Source organism: Erinaceus europaeus, chromosome 7 (genome assembly GCF_950295315.1).
Source record: "Erinaceus europaeus chromosome 7, mEriEur2.1, whole genome shotgun sequence".
Taxonomy (NCBI): domain Eukaryota; kingdom Metazoa; phylum Chordata; class Mammalia; order Eulipotyphla; family Erinaceidae; genus Erinaceus; species Erinaceus europaeus.
In genome coordinates, this window is record NC_080168.1 from 12,578,716 (window position 1) to 12,591,713 (window position 12,998).

The window sequence follows — 12,998 nt, forward strand, 5'->3', positions numbered from 1 at the left end:
TGTGCCCCTCCTGGAAGGTTGCTGCCCAACCTCAGAAGCCTCCAGAAGGTTTAAATTTAAACCTTCTATTTCTGTCCTTCCAGCTCCGGCCTCACCCTGTGGGGCTCAGGGCCCAATCTCCCCAAACACAGCAGCTCTGGCCCCCCCGGGGGTGGAGCTAGTCAGCTCTCCCTCTTCCGGCTGCTCCCCTGGGTGCTGTTTTGTGTGGCTGGGGAAGTGTGTAGAGCAAAGCAGAGAGAACCTACCACCCAGCTCCTGCGGGGTGGGGATGGGGGTGGCGCTGGCTCTGCCCGTGGGGAGCTTGGGCCAGGTGAGCAGGTGGTTCTAGTTGAGACTCAAGAGTGTGGGTGACAGGCAGGAGGACACATGCAGGAAGGGCCCTCTCCCAGCACAGCCCTGACCCTCTCAGGCCAGTGGTCTCCCTGGCCGTCATGCCCTCACGCCCACTTCCTGTGGACATCTCATGGGTCTGGGCGGGTGGTCTACTGCCTAGTGGGTTTCTCTCCAGAAAGAAACCCAGGGTGTGTTTGGGAGGGGGTGGCTCTCCCATCACCCCAGGGTGTGGTGGTGCCCAGAGAAATAAGCCAGAGAAATAGGCTTGTGGTTAGTTGATTGCCTCACTCCTGAAGGACGCTGGGTGACTCCACACTCCTGGATGCTACAAGATGAACTCAAGCCTTCACGTTTGAAAACTTCCCACTGTGCCACTCCTGGGCTATCTAATTTAATTTAATTTTTAAAAATATTTATTTTATTCTCTTTTTGTTGCCCTTGTTTTATTATTGTAGTTATTGTTGTCATCGTTGTTGGATAGGACAGAGAGAAATGGAAAGAGGAGGGCAAGACAGGGGGAGAGAAAGACAGACACCTGCAGACCTGCTTCACCGCCTGTGAAGCGACCCCCTGTAGGTGAGAAGCCGGGGGTCCTTGTGCTTTGCGCCACCTGCACTTAATCGCTGCTGCCCGACAACCTTTTTCTTTTTTACCAAAGCACTGTTCAGCTCTAATTTACAACAGTACTGGGGATTAAACCTGGGAACTTTGGTGTCTCAGAGTTGCAAGTCTTTTGCAGAACCATTATGCTATTTCCACAGCTGGGCTGTGCCATTTAGGGGTACAGTTTCACACCTCTGATGATGCGTGTGACCACGCCATGCCCACCACTCACAGACCAACCTCCCCACCCCCACTGCAGTCCACAGCAGCCCCCTCCTTCACAACCCCCCAATGTTGGCAGCCTCAGTCCTACAAAGATTTTATTTTCATATCTCTTTGGTCCCTTGCTTTATTCCTTTCTATTCCATGCACAAGTGGAGTCCTCTGGCATTTGTCTTTCTCCTTTTGACTTACTTCACATAGCCTGGACCCCTCTGGTTCCAACCATGTTGTGGCAAAAGGCAAGATCTCATCTTTTCCTTTGCCTCCAGGGTTATCACTGGGGCTCGGTGCCTACACTAAAAATCCACTGCTCCTGGAGGCCATTGTCCCCATTTTTGTTGCCCTTGTTATTGTTGTATTGCTGTTGTGTTGCATAGGATGGAGAGAAATGGAGAGAGGAGGGGGAGACAGAGGGGGAGAAAAAGACAGACACCTGCAGACCCTGCTTCACCACTTGTGAAGCGACTCCCCTGCAAGTGAAGAGCCAGGGGCTGGAACAGGGATCCTTACACTGATCCTTGTGCTTCTCACAGTGTACATTTAATCCACTGCACTACTGCCCAGCCCCCTAAGATCTAGCTCATTCCTTTATCATTGTTGTGTAGTACTCCACTGTGTATCTAGGCCACATCGTCTGTCGTTAATGTTCGGAAGCTCCAACAGGCTGGGGCTAGCTTCGTGGCGGTAGACAGAGACAGAGACTCGGAGACACACGGCTGGGCTGAGAAGCTGCAGTTTAATCTTTATTCACGAACAGGCAAATCGCCACACCATGTGCTTCCCTATCATTCTTCCTCAGCAGCTGCTGCTGGGACTCTGCATGTCCTTAGCATAGGGGGCGGGAAGAAAGCGGGGTGCAAAACTAGCAAGGGCCAAACCAATTTTTCTCAGAGGTCGGGGGGGGAAGGGGAGGAAACCAATATGACCAACAATCGTCCTCATCCATTCCTCTGCTGCTGGGCATTTGTGGTGTCTCCATCTCTTGGCTGTTGTGACTTGTACTGCCATGAACACCAGTGTCTGAATTAAGTGTCTGAATGCTTGAGCTGATCAAACACTCAATAATCCTCTGTGGTCTTGTACCCAGAGGAGCTGAGACTTTGGCCCAGGGATGCCTGGTTTGATCCTGGCTGTCCACACTGAAGCATACATCCTTAATTAGCCAACGAACCAACTTAACCCTGACGTTAAAACCTTTTTTTTTTTTTTTGCCTCCAGGGTTATCGCTGGGGCTCGGTGCCTGCACCACAAATCCACTGCTCCTGGAGGCCATTTTTTCCCTTTTGTTGCCCTTGTTTATTGGTGGTGTTGTTACTATTATGGTTGTTGTTGTTGGATAGGACAGAGAGAAATTGAGAAGGGAGGGGAAGACAGAGAGGGAGAGAGAAAGACAGACACCTGCAGACCTGCTTCACCGCCTGTGAAGTGACTCCCCTGCAGGTGGGGAGCTGGGGGCTTGAACCAGAATCCTCATGCCAGTCCTTGCGCTTTGCGCCACATGCGCTTAACCCACTGTGCTTCCGCCTGCCCCCCCCCCAATATTTATTTTTATGAGAGAAGTACTGTGCACCTCTGGCTTATAGTGGTTCTGGGACTGAAACTGGGATTTTAATGCCTCAAGCGTGTTAATACTAGGCTCTAACACATTGAGCTAGCTCCCACACTATAATTAACTGGCTTTTATTAGAGACCAGAGCACTGCTGAGCAAATACAGGATGGACACTGAGGCCTCGGGCATTCATAGGTTCTGTGCCCTGACCACTGGCCCGTCTCCCCAGCCTACAAAACCCAGATTCTTTTTTTTTTAATAATTTTTATTTATTTCCCTCTTGTTGCCCTTGTTTCCCAGATTCTTTTTAAAAATATTTTTTATTTATTAATGTGAAAGATAGGAGAGAGAGAAGGAACCAGACATCATTTTGGTACATGTGCCACTGGGGATTAAACTCAGGACCTCATGCTTAAGAGTACAGTGCTTTATCCACTGCACCACCTCCCAGACCACCCAGATTCTTTTTAAAAAAATTATTTATAAGATAAAAAATATCTACAAGACCATAGGTTAAGAGGGGTACAATGCCACACAATTCCCACTACCAGAGGTCTGTATCCCATCCTTTCTCTTGAAAGCTTTCCTATTTTTTACCCCTCTGAGAGCATGCACACAGGATTACCATAGGGTTCAGGAGGAGGAAGGTATGGCTTCTGTAATTTCTTCTCCTCTGGACATGAGCACTGACAGGTTGATTCATACTTCCAGCCAGTTTCTTTCTTTTTTATTTCTTTTTAAATTCATTCCCTCTTGTTGTCCTTGTTTTATTGTTGTAGTTATTATTGATGTCATTGTTGTTGGATAGGACAGAGAGAAATGGAGAGAGGAGGGGAAGACAGAGAGGGGGAGAGAAAGAGAGACACCTGCAGACCTGCTTCACCACTTGTGAAGTGACTCCCCTGCAGGTGGGGAGCCAGGGGCTCAAACCAGGATCCTTACGCCTGTCCTTGCGCTTTGTGCCACATGCACTTAACCTGCTTTGCTACCGCCTGACTCCCTCTTCCTCTTTTTTTTTAATTTTTATATTTTTATTTATTTTTTGCTTCCAGGGTTATTACTGGGGCTCAGTGCCTGCACCACAAATCCACTGCTCCTGGAGGCTATTTCTTCCCCTTTTGTTGCCCTTGCTGTTTTATTGTTGCTGTGGCTATTGTTATTGATCTCATTGTTGTTGAATAGGACAGAGAGAAATTGAGAGAGAAGGGGAAGACAGACAGGCAGAGAGATAGACACCTGCAGACCTACTTCACCCGTAAAGCGACCCGCGACACCCCCCCCACCCCCCCGCAGGTGGGGAGTCGGGAGCTCGAACCAGGATCCCTAGGCCGTCCTTGTACTTCATGCCATGTGTGCTTAATCACTGTGCTACGCCCGACCCCCTCCAAGCCACTTTCTATCTTTCCCTAGTGGGGCAGGGCTCTGGAGAGGTGGGGCCTCTAGGACACATTGGTGAGGTCGTCTGCCCAGGGAAATCAGGCTGGCATCACGGTAGCATCTGCAACTTAGTGGCTGAAAACCCAGAGTCTAACCATCTCCTTCAGTGATTTGTGTGTGACTCCTATACATGGCATGTGACTACAAAGCTTTCTTTCTCTCTTTTTTAATCTCTTATTAATCTTGTTTACCAGTTTAATTGGCAGCACCAAGGAGCCAGGGACCTTGGCAAGGGAGCAGGTGGCAAGCAGAAGTGGCCAGTGGGGTCTTCTGTAGGGTACTGGGGTCTAGTCTGTATCTGCGCTGACACTCAGAGAAGCCCCAAGTTCATCTAACCAAAGCCACGGGTGCTGAGATGGCCAAGTCCAGCAGGGGGCAGCAGCACACGGCCAGTCTGCTGGGCCCTGGATGTCCAGAGAGGGCTGGCAGTGATTGAGGGCTTGCAGTGTTCCAAGCAGGGCTAGGTGGTCTCTTCTGAGCCACAGACCCCTCTGGAGTCTGGGGACACCTCTGGAGGCTTTTCAGTGACTTTTTTTTTTAAAATAAGGTTTTTATTTATTTTTATTTTTGGATAAAAACAGGAATTTGAGTGGTCCGGGAGGTAGCGCAGTGATAAGGCTTTGAACTCTCAAGCATGAGGTCCCGAGTTCGATCCCCGGCAGCACATGTGCCAGAGTGATGTCTGGTTCTCTCTCTCCTCCTTTCTCATAAATAAATTTTGAAAATCTTTAAAAAAAAAAACCCAGAAATTGAGAGGTGAGGAGGAGGTAGAGAGGGAGAGAGACATCTGAAGCCCTGCTTCAACACTTGTGAAGCTTTCCCACTGTAGGTGGGGACCAGGGGCTTGAACCCGAGTCCTTGTGCACTGTAATATGAGAACTTAACCAGGTGTGCCACTACCCAGTCCCCTGACTTTAAGTTTTATTTATTGATTCATGAGAAATGATAGGAGAGAAAGAACCAGACTTCACTCTGGTACATGTGCTGCCGGGGACTGAATTTGCGACCTCATGCTTGAGAGTCCAAAGCTTTATCACTGCACCACCTCCCAGACCACAACTTTATTTTTTTTAGATTTACTTGTGTGTGTATGTGAGAAAAAAAAAGACAGGCGGAGGGAGTGAGAGAGAGAACCCAAGAATCACTCTGGCACATGTGACACCAGGGACAGAACTGATGATCTCATGCCTGAAAATCCCCTACAATACTTCTTGCCTTGGGCCACTCAGTAACTTATTTTTATGTACTTGGTCTTTAAAGATTTCCTTATTCATTAACAAGAAAGAGAGAACCAGAACATTACTGACACATATGCTGTTGGGGATTGAACCCAGGACCTCATGTTTCCAAGTCCAGTGTTCTAACCACTGCACAACTTCCCTGGCTTCAGTGACTGGTGGGTTGTTGTCGCTGTTATTTCATTAGTTTTTGACAGAGCACTGCTCAGCTCTGGTTTATGTTGATGCAGGGGATTGAACCTGGATTGAATTTTAAGAGCCTCAGGCATGAAAGTCTTTTGCACTGACTGCTGTCTCGGGGACTCTAGAGTGACTTGCTTTGTGTAAAGTAGAATAGCCAGCTTTACCAAGGAAACTGAGAGGATTGAAAGGAATGGGTGGCTCCAGTGGCTTTGAAGTCTTGAAAAGCCCCAAAGACCCGACCAACCAAAGAAAAATCTGTGCCCAGAAAATAATTTCCCCTGGTCTCAAGACTTGCCTGCCTCAGGCTCCTGGTTCAATTCCCAACCCCACAGGTACTAGAGGACTGCTCTGGTTTCTCTCTCAACTCACTGTATCTCATATGGAATCAATAATACTTTAAAATGTTCATTTTTAGTATATTTTAAAATTCCCTTCAATTTTTTATTTTACTGGTTAGAGGCAGAGAGAAATTAAGAAGGAAATAAAAACAAATAAAATATAGTGAAAAAAACTGGGCAGAATGAATAGACAGCTCTCTAAAGAAGAGATGCATGGCTCAGACATATGTGGAAGTGCTCCAATTCACCTATCATTAGAGAAATGCACATTCAAACCACACTGAGATTCCGCCTCACACCTGTGAGAATGGGCTCCATCAACAAAACAAGAAAGGTAAGTGTTGGGGGCTGGGCGGCAGCGCAGCAGGTTAAGCGCACGTGGCACAAAGAGCAAGGACCAGCGTAAGGATCCCAGTTCAAGCCCCTAGCTCCCCAACTGCAGGGGGGCGGTCGCTTTGCAAGTGGTGAAGCAGGTCTGCAGGTGTCTGTCTTTCTCTCTCCTGTCTTCCTCTCCTCTCCTGATTTCTCTCTTTCCTACCCAACAACAACAGCTATAACAACTACAAGGGCAACAAAATGGAAAAAAATGGCCTCCAGGAGCAGTGGATTCCTAGTGCAGGTACCAAGCCCCAACGATAACCCTGGAGGCAAAAAAAAAAAAAAAAAAGTGTTGGAGAGGCTGTGGAGAAAGAGAAACTCTACTATACTGCTGATGGGAGTGCAAATTGGTGCAACTTTATCGACTGATTTGTTCTGGACAGAAACAGAGAGAAACTAAGAGGGAATGGGGAGGGAGAAAGGAGGAGAGACACGTGCAGCACTGCTTCACCACTTGTGAAGCATCCTTACTGCAGGTGGGGACCAGGGGCTTGAACCTGCGTCCTTGAGAAAAGTAATGCAAGCACTCACCCAGGTGTGTCATCTCCCAGCCCTGATAATGAAGTTAAAAAAAAAAAATTGGGAGTCGGGCTGTAGCACAGCGGGTTAAGCGCAGGTGGTGCAAAGCACAAGGACCAGCATAAGGATCCCAGTTCAAACCCCGGCTCCCCACCTGCAGGGGAGTCGCTGCACAGGCGGTGAAGCAGGTCTGCAGGTGTCTATCTTTCTCTCCTCCTCTCTGTCTTCCCCTCCTCTCTCCATTTCTCTCTGTCCTATCCAACAACGACAACAACAATAATAACTACAACAATAAAACAACAAGGGCAACAAAAGGGAATAAATAAATAAAATAAATATTTAAAAAAATTAGGGAGTCAGGCGGTAGCGCAGCAAGTTAGCGCACGTGGCGCAAAACTCAAGGACCAGCATAAGGATCCCAGTTCAAGCCCCAGGCTCCCCACCTGGAGGGGAGTCGCTTCACAGGCAGCGAAGCAGGTCTGCAGGTGTCTTTCTCTCCCCCTCTCTGTCTTCCCCTTCTCTCTCCATTTCTCTCTGTCCTATCCAGCAACGACGGCGACAACAATAGTAACTACAACAAGAAGACAACTAGGGCAACAAAAGAGAATAAATAAATATTTTTAAAAAAATTATGGCGGGGTAGATAGCATAATGGTTATGCAAAGAGACTCTCATGCCTAGGGCTCCAAAGTCCCAGGTTCAGTCCCCCACACCACAATAAACCAGAGCTGTGCAGTACTCTGGTATTTCTCTCTGTGTCTTTCTCTTTCTGCACCTCTCTCAAAAAATAAAATAAATAAAATACTTTAAAAAAATAGAGCAGGGGTAGTAGTGCTCTGGTAAAAATTAAAAATAAAATAAAATTTAATTTTTAAAAATTAAGCCTAACAAAAGAGCCCAACTGTGTTTTGTTATTTGCACAAACTGAGTTCAAGCCAGGTTAAATGTTTCAGAAAAGAAGAGTGTATATACACACTTACAGGTTGACACGTTTATGTAAGCATGTGTATGCCTGCCTCAGTGTGCCTCCAGACACATGGGGGGGAGGGAGACGTTGAAATTAAAGGGAGTGTGGGGTAGATAGTATAATAGTTATGCTAAGACTCTCATATCTGAGGCTCTGAAGTCGAAGGTTCAATGCCTCCACCCCACCACAACAAGCCAGAGCTGAGCAGTGCTCTGGTAAACAAACAAATAAGTGAATTTTAACTTCATTTAAAAAAGAAAGTAAATGCAAAGGGGCTGGGTGATGGTGTACCTGGCTGAGCACACAAGTTGTCATGTACAAGGACCCAGGTTCGAGACCCCACTCCCTACTTCACAAGCAGTGAAGCAGGTCTGCAGGTGTCTATCTTTTTCTCCCCGTCTTCCCTTCCTCTCAATTTCTCTGTCCTATCCAACAACAGTAACAGCAACAGCAACAACAATGAAAAGGAAAAAAAAGATGGCCTTTAGGCCGCAGCGATAACTCTCAAACAGGTGTGCCAACACCTGGCCCTTATTTTAATATTTTCCTTTTTTTTATTTTTTAAATTATTTTTATTTCCTTTTTTTGCCCTTGTTGTTTTATTGTTGTAGTTATTATTGTTGTTGTTACTGATGTCATCATTTGTTGGATAGGACAGAGAGAAATGGAGAGAGGAGGGGAAGACAGAGAGGTGGAGAGAAAGATAGACACCTGCAGACCTGCTTCACCGCCTGTGAAGTGACTCCCCTACAGATGGGGAGCCGGGGGCTCGAACTGGGATCCTTGCACGTCCTTGAGCTTCGTACTATGTGCACTTAACTCGCTATGCTACTGCCCAGCCCCCATACATTTCTTTTTTTTAATTAAAGTAAGTGAATCTGGAAGAGTTCAAACTGGTAGAGGGCTGACTGGCAGAGGCCCAGACTGATAGAGCTCTGACTGGCAGGCCAATCAAAGGCCCCAGGTTCCATTCTGGTCACCACCTCATACCAGTGCTGAGCCACGCTCTGGTCTTTCTCTTTTACCAGAGCAGCACTGGTTTATGGTGTGTGTGGGGGGTGATGCAGTGGGTACAGCACCAGCTCTCCAGCAGGAAGTCCCTGGCACAGCGTGTGCCAGAGTTATGCTCTGGTTCTCTTTCATGAGTACATAAATCTGTCAAAAATAAATAAAAATATTTTCATTTACTTCATATTATGTAGATAATTATTTATTTCTGCAGATTCAAGTCTTGTGCACATGCAATTTCACTATTCCTGGATCAGCTTTTTTTTAATGTATGAAAAATATGTATACATAAATATTTTTATATACGTATGCAATTTCTGTTGTTATATATCTGGCTCTAAGTCTCAGATCCTAAAGATCAAAGCGTTTACATTCAGAGAGACAGAAACACCAAAACACTAGTACCCTCTCCCCATAGCACCTCTCATGTGGTGCTGAAACTCAGATGGGGCCCTAGGCATGGCAGGCGTGCACCCCACCTGGTAGTCACCACCCCGAACCCTCCTGGGCCTTGTCAGAGGTCTGCAACACAGGGTGTGTGGGAACTACATGCCAGTCCAAAATGGCTGGGGTTACAGCAGTCACAATTCTTTTATTTATTTATTTATTTATTTATTTATTTATTTATTTATTTATTTTCCCTTTTGTTGCCCTTGTTTTTTTTATTGTTGTAGTTATTATTGTTGTTGTTGTTGTTATCATCATTGTTAGATAGGACAGAGAGAAATGGAGAGAGGAGGGGAAGACAGAGGGGGAGAGAAAGAGAGACACCTGCAGACCTGCTTCACCACCTGTGAAGAGACTCCCAGGGGCTTGAACCAGGATCCTTACGCCGGTCCTTGAGCTTTACGCCACATGCACTTAACCTGCTGCAATACTGCTCGACTCCCAGCCCCAATTCTTGAGACCCCTGACTCTCCAGGACAAATGCAGGGCACCGGAGAAATGCAAGTGCTGACGCAGGGGCTCTGGGGTGGAGCCTGAGACCCTGCACTGCTTACCCCACCCCTCCCTCCTGATCACAGGTCTCCCTCCTGATTTGAGGGGGCTGCTGGGTGTCTTTCAGAATGCGGCCACAGACCCAGTGTCAGGAGGCATTTGTCTGAATTGGACCCATGTCCGGGGGACAATACAGCTGAAACTGGACCTTAGGGAATGGGAACAGTGTCACCGTAATGCTGGTGTCACACCCTGCCTGGGCAGTGCTGGTGGTCGGGTTAAGGAGAGCCAGCCCTGCCCTCCACCCCACACACCCAAATCTCTTGCAGGCCCTGCCTCTGGGGGAACAGCAACTCCTGACCTGATCCTGAAACCAGTTTCCCGGGTTCTGGGAAGTCACCTGCCTCTCTTCTGCAGGTATGGGGCAAAAACCGCCTGTCAGAGGGTGAGGGGTGGGAGGGTGGAGAACGAACCAACCCAGGAATTCATGCTGCTCTGGGTGCACTAGGTTCCCAGGGAGAGGGACACCCCCTCCCCCGCCCAAAGCACTTACACAGAAAAATCCAAAGGCCAGTGGGCAGAGCACAGGACTTGCATGCCTGAGGCCCAGATTCAGTGCTTCACAACACATGGCCTGTGTGTAGTGGTGCCCTGGCCTCTTTCTTTTTCTATAAATAAATAAATAAATAAATAAATAAATAGTTTAAAACTAGATCAAGTAGCAGCCTGGGGGATAGTGCAGTAGCTAAAACACTGAACTCCCAGGAGTCAGGCGGTTGCGCAAAGTGCAAGGACCACCCTAAGGATCCTGGTTTGAGCCCCTGGCTCCCCACCTGCAGGGGAGTCGCTTCACAGGCGGTGAAGCAGGTCTGCAGGTGTCTGTCTTTCTCTCCCCCTCTCTGTCTTCCCCTCCTCTCTTCATTTCTGTCTTATCCAACAATGAAGATAGACAACAACAATAACTACAACAATAAAATAACAAGGGCAACAAAAATGGAATAAATAAATATTTCAAAAAATGAGACAGAATGATAAGTATTTGGAATAAATAATAAGTCATTAAGATAAGGAGGATGGGGAGTCAGGCTGTAGCACAGTGGGTTAAGCGCAGGTGGCGCAAAGCACAAGGACCGGCATAAGGATCCCGGTTCGAGCCCCGGCTCCCCACCTGCAGGGGAGTCGCTTCACAGGCGGTGAAGCAGGTCTGCAGGTGTCTATCTTTCTCTCCTCCTCTCTGTCTTCCCCTCCTCTCTCCATTTCTCTCTGTCCTATCCAACAATGACAACAACAATAATAACTACAACAATAAAACAACAAGGGCAACAAAGGGAATAAATAAATACAATAAATATTAAAAAAAAAAAAAGGAGGATGATAGGGGAGGGGGTGGGATATGGAGAGTGGGTGGTGGGAATTGTGTGGAGTTGTACCCCTCCCACCCTATGGATTTGTTAATTTATCGTTTCTTAAATAAAAAAAAAAAAGATCATAATATAGAAAAAAAAAAAGGTAAGGAGGATGATGACAACCCGAGGTGAAAAATTAAATAACTGTTTAAATAAATGTTTGAAGGGGCCGGGTGGTGGCCCACCGAGTTGAACACGTTACAGTGTGCAAGAACCCGGGTTCAAGCAGCCAGTCCTCACCTGCAGAGGGAAAGCTTGGCAAAAGGTGAAGCACTGTAGGTATGTTTCTGTCTCCCTCCCTCTCTGTATCCCCTACCCTCCCAATTTCTGACCACCTCTATCCAATAAATAATTTTTTATAAATCCTTTAAAAAATAAATGTTTAAGTAACAAGTCTTAAAGAAAATAAGTCTTTTAAAAATATCATAAATAAAACATTCCTTGATCCGTCCTCATCATTTGTGAGAAATCTAAAGTCTGCAGAACTACAAAGTCCTAAATGCCTAAGGGAGGTCTAGAGGGCAGGGTGTTTTGTTTTGTTTGCCACCAAGGTTACCACTGGGGTGATCCTGGGGGTGGCGCAGTGGATAAAGCATTGGTCTCTCGAGCATGAAGAAGCGTGAGGTCCTGAGTTCAATCTCAGGAAGCACATGTACAAGAGTGCTGTCTGCTTCTTTCTCTTTCTCTCTCTCTCTTTCTCTCTCTCTCTCTCTCTCTCTCTCTCCTCTTTCTCATTAATAGGTAAATAAAATCTTTTTTTAAAAAATATATCACTAGGGCTCGTTGATGCTAATGACTGCTCCGGGCGGCCTTTCTTTCCTTTCCCTTTTGTTTTTAAAGAGAGACAAAGAGAAATGGGGGGGGGGGGTGGAGAGAGAGACATCTGCAGCACTGTGAAGCTTGTGAAGCTCCCCCAGCAAGTAAGGACTGGGGGCCTGCACCTGGGCCCTCAAGGATTTCCAGGGCTGTTTTTTCAATTAACTAATTTATTTATTACCAAAAAGGGGGGGGGGTTGGGCAGTGGAGCAACAGGTTAAGCACAAGTAGTACAAAGTGCAAGGACTTAACGCAAGGATCCTGGTTCGAGCCCCCAGCTCCTCACCTGCAGGTGGGTTGCTTCACAAGCGGTGAAGCAGGTCTGCAGGTGTCTATCTTTATCTCCCTCTCTCTATCTACCCTCCTCTCTCAAAGTCTCCCTGTCCTATGGAATAAAAAAAAAAAATAAAAAGGCTGTCAGAAGCTGTGGATTTACAGTGCTGCACTGAGCCCCACTGACTGGAGGCAAAAAAAAAAAAAAATGAGAGACAGAAAATGTGCAAAGGTTCCACCATGCATGGAGCTCCTCTGGGGTCAGGCTTGTTCAGTGGGTCAGACTGTGGACTTCATCCATGGAGTTTTATCTACTCACGCTCTTTGCTGGCTCTCATACTTGCAGGGGACCAAACTCAGAGCCTCACTCAGGCAAGGAAACCACTTCCCCAGTTCTAAATTCTAGTTTTAGTAGAATTTAGCACTGTACTCCTCCTCCATGGGACTGTTTGGAAGATTCTGGAATAAAAGGCAGAGCACTTAGAAAAACAGCCATGGCTGTGCTGTCCCCTGCTCCCTGCTGAGTCCTCTCAAGACTTTCAGGATCCACTCTTGGCCGAGGAACAAAAGCAGAGTCACTGTGTGTGTCCCCAACACCTTCCTCCTTCAGATTCTGATGGAAACAGCCATAAAGTCAGGTCCAGACCCACGAGGAGACACTGGGAAGAGCAGGTGGGTGTGCAGGGAGTCACAGCAGATGGTGCGAGCATTTATGTGATGGCGGGTCACAGAGGCAAAAAAGAAAAAGAAAGATCACAATTTGGAAATATCTGAATATCTGAGCCCAG

General features: G+C 47.0%; 1 long non-coding RNA gene across 6 annotated transcripts in view; it reads right to left on the minus strand.

The window, feature by feature from the left end:
* Positions 1-12,453: 12,453 nt before the first annotated feature.
* The window catches only part of LOC132539377 (uncharacterized), a 44,349-nt gene continuing 43,804 nt past the window's right edge, over positions 12,454-12,998 (minus strand). For all 6 annotated transcript variants that reach the window (XR_009550625.1, XR_009550624.1, XR_009550626.1 and 3 more), the window contains one exon: positions 12,454-12,869. This is a non-coding gene — a long non-coding RNA (uncharacterized LOC132539377). The remainder of the gene's footprint in view (positions 12,870-12,998) is intronic.